Consider the following 8918-nt stretch of genomic DNA (forward strand, 5'->3'; position numbering starts at 1 on the left):
GGCGCGACCCCGGACCGGCTCCGCGGCCCAGCGCACCCTCCGGCGGCCCGGCCCCGCGGGCCCGGACCGGCTCCCGGCACCGCGCCTCCTGCTCCCCGCCCGGCCCCGCGCCCAGCCCGGCCCGGCACTGCGACCCCGGCCCGGCACCGCGCGCCCAGCCGGCTCCCGGCCCGGCACCATGCCCCCGGCTCTGCGACCCCCGGCCCGGCCCCGCACCGGCCCCGGCCAAAGAGGCCCCGGCCGAGCCCTCCCTCCCTCCCGATTTTCCCGGACATGCCCGGCTTTTGGGGATTTCCCCCCGGACGGGGATTTGAGCCCCCAAAATCCGGACATGTCCGGGAAAATCCGGACGTATGGTAACCCTATTCAGTGATTGCAATAGCAGGGGGCAGGTTTTCTCTGGGGCACTGAGTTTTGCCAGGGGGTTGGTGGCTCCTTTCTTTCTTCACCTTGGAGTAAACTCAGCTTTTTATTCCATCCTTGATGCTTCATGGAATAACAATAGCAGCATGAAGAAAGAGGTGGGTAGGGTGGGTCTCAGGGGAGGGAGAGAGAAGTGTGGGTGGCGGGCAGACCTTGGGGTAGAGAGTGGAGAGGCATGAGCAGCAGGTGAGGAGGCCTCGAGGGAGGAGAGGAGTGAGCCAAAGGTGGTCCAGCAGGCCTCAGTCAAAGAGGCAGAGCGGGGGAGGGAAGTGGCCAAACAGGAGCGAGGGTGGAGCATAGGTGGGGCCTCAGAGGGAAGAGAAAGAGCAGGGTGGAGTAGGGAGCAGTGCTATAGTCCAGCTACCGATGGCTGCCCCACACACACTTTTAGGGAGCTTCCAGAGCTCATGCCCAGCCTCCCCAAATGCAAGAGTCATGGGCCACCTATTCTCTGGGTCTTCACTTACCAAGCCCCTCCCAAGCTATGTTGATGGGAGAAGCCCTCCTGTTGACACAGTGCCAGGGTTAGTTTAATATAACTGCATTGCTCGGGGCGGGGCTGTAAATTTTTTACACCCCTAAGTATTGTAGGTACACCAACCTAATTTTGTAGTGTAGACCTGTGCAAAGAATCACACACACACACCTTGGAAGTAAAACTTCACCTGCTCCTCTGCTTTACAGAATCCAAACACAAGCAATGCTTGTCAGGGTCCTGTGGGGGGTTGACAGGGAGTCAGGTGTGGGCAGACAGAAGGCTTTAGGCTGAGGCAGGCGCCATGGCTTAGCTGGCTAAAGCACCTGTTTTATAAACAAATGATCCTGGGTTCAACTCCCAGTAATTCCTTGTTGGGTGGCTTTTGGGGCTGCTATTGGCTACTGTCAGAAAACAAGATTGAAAGCTAGCTGGACCTTTAGTCTAGCCCAGTGTAGTTTTTCTTATGGTTTAAATGACACTCACAGGCACTGATAACAGAGTTACTGAAAGTTTGGGTATTAAGAGCTGATAGGTCAGTGGTCCAGTCCCCTCACAGATGACCCCCTCCTTCTGGGACAGGGACAGTCTAAGCTCTCACACCAAATGCTCATTGTGGCTGCCAGAATATATGGGCAGCTCATTTAGTTTACGCCGAGGGTTGAGTCCTGCTTAGTGCACCGTGTGAATCCTAAACCACCCTTTGAAATAATGAATGCAGCAGGATGTGTTTTGTCACTGCCCCAAAGCAGACAGACCAGTGGAGAAATGCCAGTGAAATACTTCACTGTGGTTTTACCATTTCCACTTGCTAAACTCCCTCCCAACCTTCTGGGCTCCTAGAGCAGGGTACTGAGCCTGAGCTGAGACACGTACACTGCAACTTTACAGCCCAAGCCGCTGTCCTGGATTAATCCAACACAGGCCAGCCATAGGTGTTTTATTCCACTGTAGACGTATCCTAACATTATGTTTACACAGCGATTAAAACACCCAGGGCACCTGTCTCAAAGCCCAGGTCAGCTGACTCATGCTTATGGGGCTTGGGCTGCAGGACTATAAGATTACAGTGCAGACATATGGGCTTGAGCCCAACCTCTGAGACCCCACGAGGCTTCAGCGCGAACACAAATATCTGCACCACGGTTTTGAGCCCCACAGTTTTAGCTCCATGAACCCACGTCAGATGACCCAGGCCAGCCATTCTGCAATCTTTATCCCAGGAGAGATGGACTCTAAGGGTACGTCTCCATTGCAATGTCAGCCCAGGTGTGGCACGCTGTGCTCAAAGCAGCACCCTGGAAGCCCCATATTCACTCTCATATAATGATGATATGGTTTGTACAAAGCCTGCCTTGTGAGGATGGACACTGCTTGACTCACATCATAGCAAAGGAGCTTTCTAGCAAGTTGGAAGAAACTATGAAAGACGGGAGAGACATCATGACTTGGCCTCTCTCCCCGACAACTCAATACCTGGAAACACACCTGGAGGACAAAGACTGAACTGAAATAATGCAGATATCTGAAGAGAATAATAATAATACATTCAAATCAAAGTCCCCAAACAAACTAGTATTGGCTTTTCAGCAGAAAATTTTCAATGTGAGGGATTTTGTTTTCCCAGTTAGACCTTGCCAAGCGAAGCAGAGAGAAAATGTTTGAATTACTTCCTTCAGAACAGCTTGGCCTAGACACTCTAGCTGTGGTTCACTGTTGTGGCCTTGCTGAGGTGGGGGCATTTTAATAATTTGGAAAGGTCTCAGGGTGTTTGAGGAGATTATGAGGATGTTACCTTTTGAGATAAAAACTAAGAAACACAGAACTCTTTTAGAAATCTGGGGTTTAGACATTTTATTTAAAGCAGAGGAGGTCTGAGTTCCTAAGAAGGTTTTTGTTTGCAGGAAGCAACCTGGTTTGGTTTGTTATTGTACTAAAGGGGAAAGAGTTGTTTTCAAGGAGGGGGAAAGACTAAATGTGCCTGATGAGGGTTCAAACACAGGCATGCAGAGCACAATGGATCATCACATCCATCACCTTAACCACACAGCCACCTCATCTGAGTCATCAGGAAAGGGACAGGAGGTGAAATCTAAGGCCAGCAGAGATAGGGACAATATGGAGCTTTTAAATACTAAGCGTAAGCAAGTTTCAGAGTAACAGCCGTGTTAGTCTGTATCTGCAAAAAGAAGAACAGGAGTACTTGTGGCACCTTAGAGACTAACAAATTAATGCTCTAATAAATTGTGGCTCTAAGGTGCCACAAGTACTCCTGTTCTTCTTTAAGCGTAAGCAGGGTCTGAATGAGCTCTCCCATCACATCTAGTGATGAGCTGGGGGAAAGACTTCAGGAACAGACCGTGTTCGCATAGACATGCCTAATCCGCCTAGGTATGCAGCATGATGGGACCAGTGTAGCTTTGCCAAAATGACCAGTTTTGGATGGTGTTGGGTTACAAATCACTTTACCATTGAGTGGAATGAAATGTTATTATCCTGCCTGAATGAGTGAAGGGCAGCAGAACATACCTAGTCCATCCTGATGGAGCGCTAGGTGGGTGAGGAATACCTTTTATTGGACTGCATAGAAACAATTGAGGACGTCACTCTAAACCAGTGGTCCCCAAACTTTTCACATTGTGCCCTCTTATCCATGTCTGTGGCCCCTTGGAAGCCACAGTCAAGGACCGGGGCTTGAAGTGGGGCAGTTGATTCCTGGTGAGAGGGGTGTGGACAGGGGTAAGGGAGATAAGGCTGGTCCAGGCTGAGGGTGGGGTTGGGGAAGAGCTGGGGAAGAGTGGGGCTGAGGGCTGCTCCCTCCCTGCCCTCAATGGGGGCTGGCTTAGGCCCTGAGGTGCCCCAGTGAACCTTCCTCTGTTCCTCCTAGGAGGCATGCCCCACATTTTGGGGACCAGTGCCCTAAACTGACCCCTACTCGCTAAGCAGGGGCTAGTGATGCCAAAGCCCAGGGGAAAGGAGAACAAGGGCAGTGGCCCTGGCACCGGAATCATGGTCCTGAATCCCCTTCTGCCTGCGGCCCTGCCCTCTTTCAACCTTTCCACACCTTCCACCCACGGCCCCATCCACTAGTCACCTCTGTTTCACCCCTTCACCCACTGGCCCCCCTCCCCACTGTGGCCCTGAGACCAGAGGAGCTCTGTGCCCCTGCTCCATCCCCCACGCTGTAGCGGGGAGTGAGAGCTCCTCCAGCCCTGGGACCAACATAGGGGAGACTTTTCCAGGGGGCCTAAATTGGCCGGGGCCCCAGTCATGGGCCTCACTGCCCATGTGACAACTCGCCACTGCCCTCTTGATGACACAAGGTTTGGGGTAGCTTAGCCTCCCTGAGCTTCCATTACGTGCCATCCATGCTATCATTGCTCAGTGTGTGGCCAGTATCTCTGTGTTCTCTGCTGTTCATGGTGGAGAGCTGAGCTGGTCTTAGGGGTGGGCCACCCTGGCAGCCGCCCAGGGCACCCAGTTCTCAAAGAGGCACCATGTGGCAGTGCAAAGGTGCACACTGCCAGTGTAGAGTCAGAAACTGCTGCCTGGGGTGGCTCCCAGATTTCTCCCTGCTTCTTCCCAGCGGAGGAACATCGTGGGGAGGGGGAAGTGGTGACACACAGATACAGCTTCCCCCGCAACATTCCTCCATGGACCCATAGAGGATTCGGGGGGAGCAAGGAGCAACACTAAGTGCTCCATGTGTTCTGGTCACTTTCCCCACCTGGGCTGTGCTGCTGCTGCTCTCTGCCCTGCCCTTATGCAGCCCGGGTGAGGAAAGTGACCTGGATGCAGGGATCTCTGATGTCGCTCCTCCCTGCCCTCCCAGAGCTCTCAAGGGGTGCATGGAGGAGCAGCTTTCCAGGGAGCAGGCAGCAATGCCAGCTGCTCCATGCACACAAGTCAGTGTCCCCACGTGAGTGCAGGAGGGGTGCAGGGGCTAGGGGTGAAGGAGGTGCAGGAGGAGGGCAGTGGCTGGGGGCACAGGAGGGGAGTGCAGGAGTTAAGGGCAAAGCGGACACTGTAGGGGTTAGGGCACAGGAATGGGCAGGGGTTAGGGGTGAAGGAGGCACAAGGGTTGGGAGTGCAGGAACTAGGGGAAAAGGGGGATTGGGGAGCCCACAGGGGCCAGGGGCAATGGGGATGTGCCAAACTGCAAGTTTTGCCCAGGGCGCCATTTTCCCTAAGGCCGGTCCTGGTGGGGTGTTTCCCCATTGATAACATTTCTTGCTGGGAGGGAAGGAAGAGAAAAAAGGTGTTTTCTGTCTGTTTTTTTCCTCTCCATTTTTCCCCATTCCTTCAATTCCAGAATCCTCCCTTGTATTTCAGACTGGGATAAAAGGCAGCTCCAGACTTTCCCTTTCTCCCTTTTGGGAAATCAAGTTCAAGTTTTTACAGGGAGCTAAAGAAGCCTCAATGCTGCATCTGAATTAATATCACATTTCCCACTACTTGACAGAAACAAATGTCATTTCAATCCCAGGTGAGTCCACTTCAGTCATTCCTCAGCCTGATTCTTTCACCCTCATGCCTTACGGCATTGCAACACTGTGTGGGCATTTCGTTTCCCTTCACATACAGAGACACAATTTCCTTTGCACAGATCCATGATCAGCAAAACCTCCCTGTGTCTCTTGTCTGAGCCAGGGCATTCAATTATATTGAAACCTTCTCTCGTGCAATGGCAATGGTCAGACAGAGGGGACGTGGCTACCTTCAGCCCTGACAGTGAGATATTCACTCTCCTCTTTCTTCAAGCTGCAGTTGTTATTCCATAAAACATGAATCATGGAATAAAAAGCTGAGTTTACTCCAGGGTGAGGAAAGAAAGGAGCCACCACCTCCCCAAAAAATCTCAGTGCCCCAGAGAAAAGTTGCCCCTGTTATTGGAATCACTGATGTGCTGGAGATATTTTGGGGAAAGGGACTGTCTGAATTGCCAAGGCAGGGAATGAACAATCTATAACAGTGGCTCTCAAACTTTTGTACTGGTGACCCCTTTCACATAGCAAGCCTTTCAGTGCAACCCCCCTTATAAATTAAAAACACTTTTTTATATATTTAACACCATTATAAATTCTGGATGCAAAGGGGGGTTTGGGGTGGAGGTTGACAGTTCGCAACCCCCCATGTAATAACCTCGCACCCCCCAAGGTGTCCTGACCCCCAGTTTGAGAACCCCTGATCTACAACAACATCATTAATCACAAACACACTCTAATCATGCTCCAGCCTGTAGGGAAATGGTCAGGAATTCTTGCTGTTCAGCCATGGCCACACTTACAGAGCTGCACAGCAGTGAGTGTGCTGTGGAAGCTGGTCTGAGAAAACAATTGGAAATGACCATTCAGTGAGAACAGAACCATAGTGTAGAAAAGCCCCTGTGTTAAGTGGTTATGGCTGACTGCTTAGGGAGATGGGCTAGAACAGGGGTAGGCAACCTTTCAGAAGTGGTGTGCCAAGTCTTCATTTATTCACTTTAATTTAAGGTTTCGGATGCCGGTGATACATTTTAACATTTTTTAGAAAGTCTCTCTCTATAAGTCTATATTATATAACTAAACTATTGTTGTATGTAAAGTAAACAAGGTTTTCAAAATGTTTAAGAAGCTTCATTTAAAATTAAATTAAAATGCTGATTTTATGCTGCCAGCCTGCTGCCAGCCTGGGGTTCTGTTCACCTAGGCTGGCAGTGGGCTGAGCGGGGCATGCAGCCGGGACGCCGGCTGGCAAGGGGCTGGCAGCCAGGACCCCAGACCTGGGGGGGTTCAGGGGTCAGGGCAGAGGGCTGGGTGTGTGTGGGGAGGTTCAGGGGTCAGGGCAGAGGGATGGGGGCTGTGGGGGTGCAGGGCAGAAGGCTGGGGGTGTGGGAGGTTCAGGGGTCAAGGCAGAGGGCAGTGGGGATGTGGGGGGTTCAGGGGTCAGGGAAGAGGGCTGGGGGTGTGTGGGGGTGCAGGGCAGAAGGCTGGGTGTGTGGGGGGGTTCAGGGGTCAAGGCAGAGGGCAGTGGGGATGTGGGGGTTCAGGGGTCAGGGCAGAGGGCTGGGGGAATGGGGGTGCAGGGCAGAGGGCTGGGTATGTGTGGGGGGTTCAGGGATCAGGGCAGAGGGCTGGGAGTGTGTGGGGGTGCAGGGCAGAAAGCTGAGTGTGTGGGGGGGTTCAGAGGTCAGGGCAGAGGGCTAAGGGGTGTGGGGTGCAGGGCAGAAGACTGGGGGTGTGGGGGGGTTCAGGGGTCAGGGCAGAGGGCTGAGGTGTGTGGGGGGTGCAGGACAGAAGGCTGGGTGTGTGTTGGGGGTTCATAGGTCAGGGCAGAAGGCTGGGGGGTGTGGATATGCAGGGCAGAAGGCTGGGTGTGAGGGGGGTCAGGGCTTAGGGCAGTGGGAGTGTGGGAGTTCAGGGGTCAGGGCAGAGGGCTGGGGTGTGTGGGAGTGTAGGGCAGAAGGCTGGGTGTGGGGGGGTTCAGGGGTCAGGGCAGAGGACTGGGGTGTGTGGGGTGTGCAGGGCAGAAGGCTGGGTGTGTGGGGGGAGTTCAGGGGTGTGGAGGTGCAGGGCAGAAGGCTGGATGTGTGTGGGGAGTTCAGAAGTCAGGGCCGAAGGCTCAGTATGTGTGGGGGGGTTCAGGGGTCAGGGCAGAGGGCTGGGGTGCTTGGCTTGTGGGGGTGCTCCCAGACCCCTTCCCTGAGCGGCTCACGGCAGGGGGCTGGAAGGGATATGCCCTGTTCCACCCCCTTCCCCAACGTTCCGTCCCTACCTCTTCTCTGCCTCCTCTACAGAGCAGCGAGCATGCTGCCACTCATCCCCCATCCCCCTCGCAAGGGTGATCAGCTGATTGGCGCAGGGAGAGGGAGAGGGAGGAGGGGGGCAGGAAAGCACCACGCTGGAGGAAGAAGCGGGGGAGGGGGAAGCTTGGCTGCTGCAGGACCAAGCTTCTGCCTCCTGCCCCTGCAGGGGAGAGCAGTGGGCGGGGGGGGCTCAGTGGGGCTGGGACATCAGCAGTGTGCCACTCAAAATCGGCTTGTTTGCCATGTTTGGCACGTGTGCCGTAGGTTGCCAACCCCTGGGCTAGAAAACCATGGGTGTCTTTCTGTGAAGGTTTGATTCTTGCCAGCTAGGCAAGGCTGGTGTGTGGTGTCTTCATGGCTGATCAGTGTCTGATCAGTGCCACAGGGTGCCAAGTCTAGACTTATTCAGAGGCTAAGGACAAGTCAACATTTGAAACATTGAGTCTACATTGCTGCAGTTCAGCAATGGAAATGCTCTATACCAGGGTTTCTCAAACTTCATTTCACTGCAACCCCTTCTGCCAAAAAAACCTTACTACATGGCCCTGGAAAGAAGGACCAAGCACCAAGCCCCTCCACACTGGGCAGAGGAGGAGGTCAAAGCCTGAGCCCCACCCCAGTGGGAGGAGGGCAAAACCAAAGCTTGAGGGATTCAGCCCTGGGTGGTGGGGCTCAGAATTTTGGCTTCAGCCCCAGGCCCCAACAACTCTAACACCAGCCCTAGAGACCCCATTAAAACAAGGTCATGACCCACTTCGGGGTCCTGACTCACAGTTTGAGAACCACTGCTCTAGGCTGATGGGAGAGAGTTTTCCTGTCATTGTAGTTAATCCACTTCCCCAAAAGGTGGCAGCTATGTCAGTGGGAGAAGCTATATCAATGGGAGTGCAAGCTGTGGTTTTTACCACATTTAAGAAGTTTAATCAAACCCATTTTTAAAACCACCTGTGGTCTGGGAATGGCAAAGGAGCTCGATGAAGCAGGGTCTGTACTTCAAAGTCCTGGAGATCACAATTCCATGTTACTGCTGTCATGAGGGTATAGCTCAGTGGTAGAGTGTTTAACTACAGATCAAGTGGTCCTTGGTTCAAACCCATGTGCCCTCTTATAAGCTTTTTTTTTTTTTTTAAAGGAAAACATTTTCATTTCCATTCTCCATTATGTTCAGGAGCTCCACTATACGGGGATGCTTGAAATGAATGTAAACACTCAACATTTTGCTGTCCAAATGCATAA

The 8918-nt window shown here is 53.1% G+C and overlaps 1 non-coding gene across 1 annotated transcript; it reads left to right on the top strand.

Moving 5' to 3' along the window:
• Positions 1 to 8716: 8716 nt before the first annotated feature.
• TRNAC-ACA (transfer RNA cysteine (anticodon ACA)) lies at positions 8717 to 8788 on the top strand. The gene has a single exon. It is a non-coding gene; the product is annotated as a tRNA-Cys (tRNA).
• The last annotated feature ends 130 nt before the right edge of the window (positions 8789 to 8918 follow it).

Source organism: Malaclemys terrapin, chromosome 15 (genome assembly GCF_027887155.1).
Source record: "Malaclemys terrapin pileata isolate rMalTer1 chromosome 15, rMalTer1.hap1, whole genome shotgun sequence".
NCBI lineage: Eukaryota > Metazoa > Chordata > Testudines > Emydidae > Malaclemys > Malaclemys terrapin.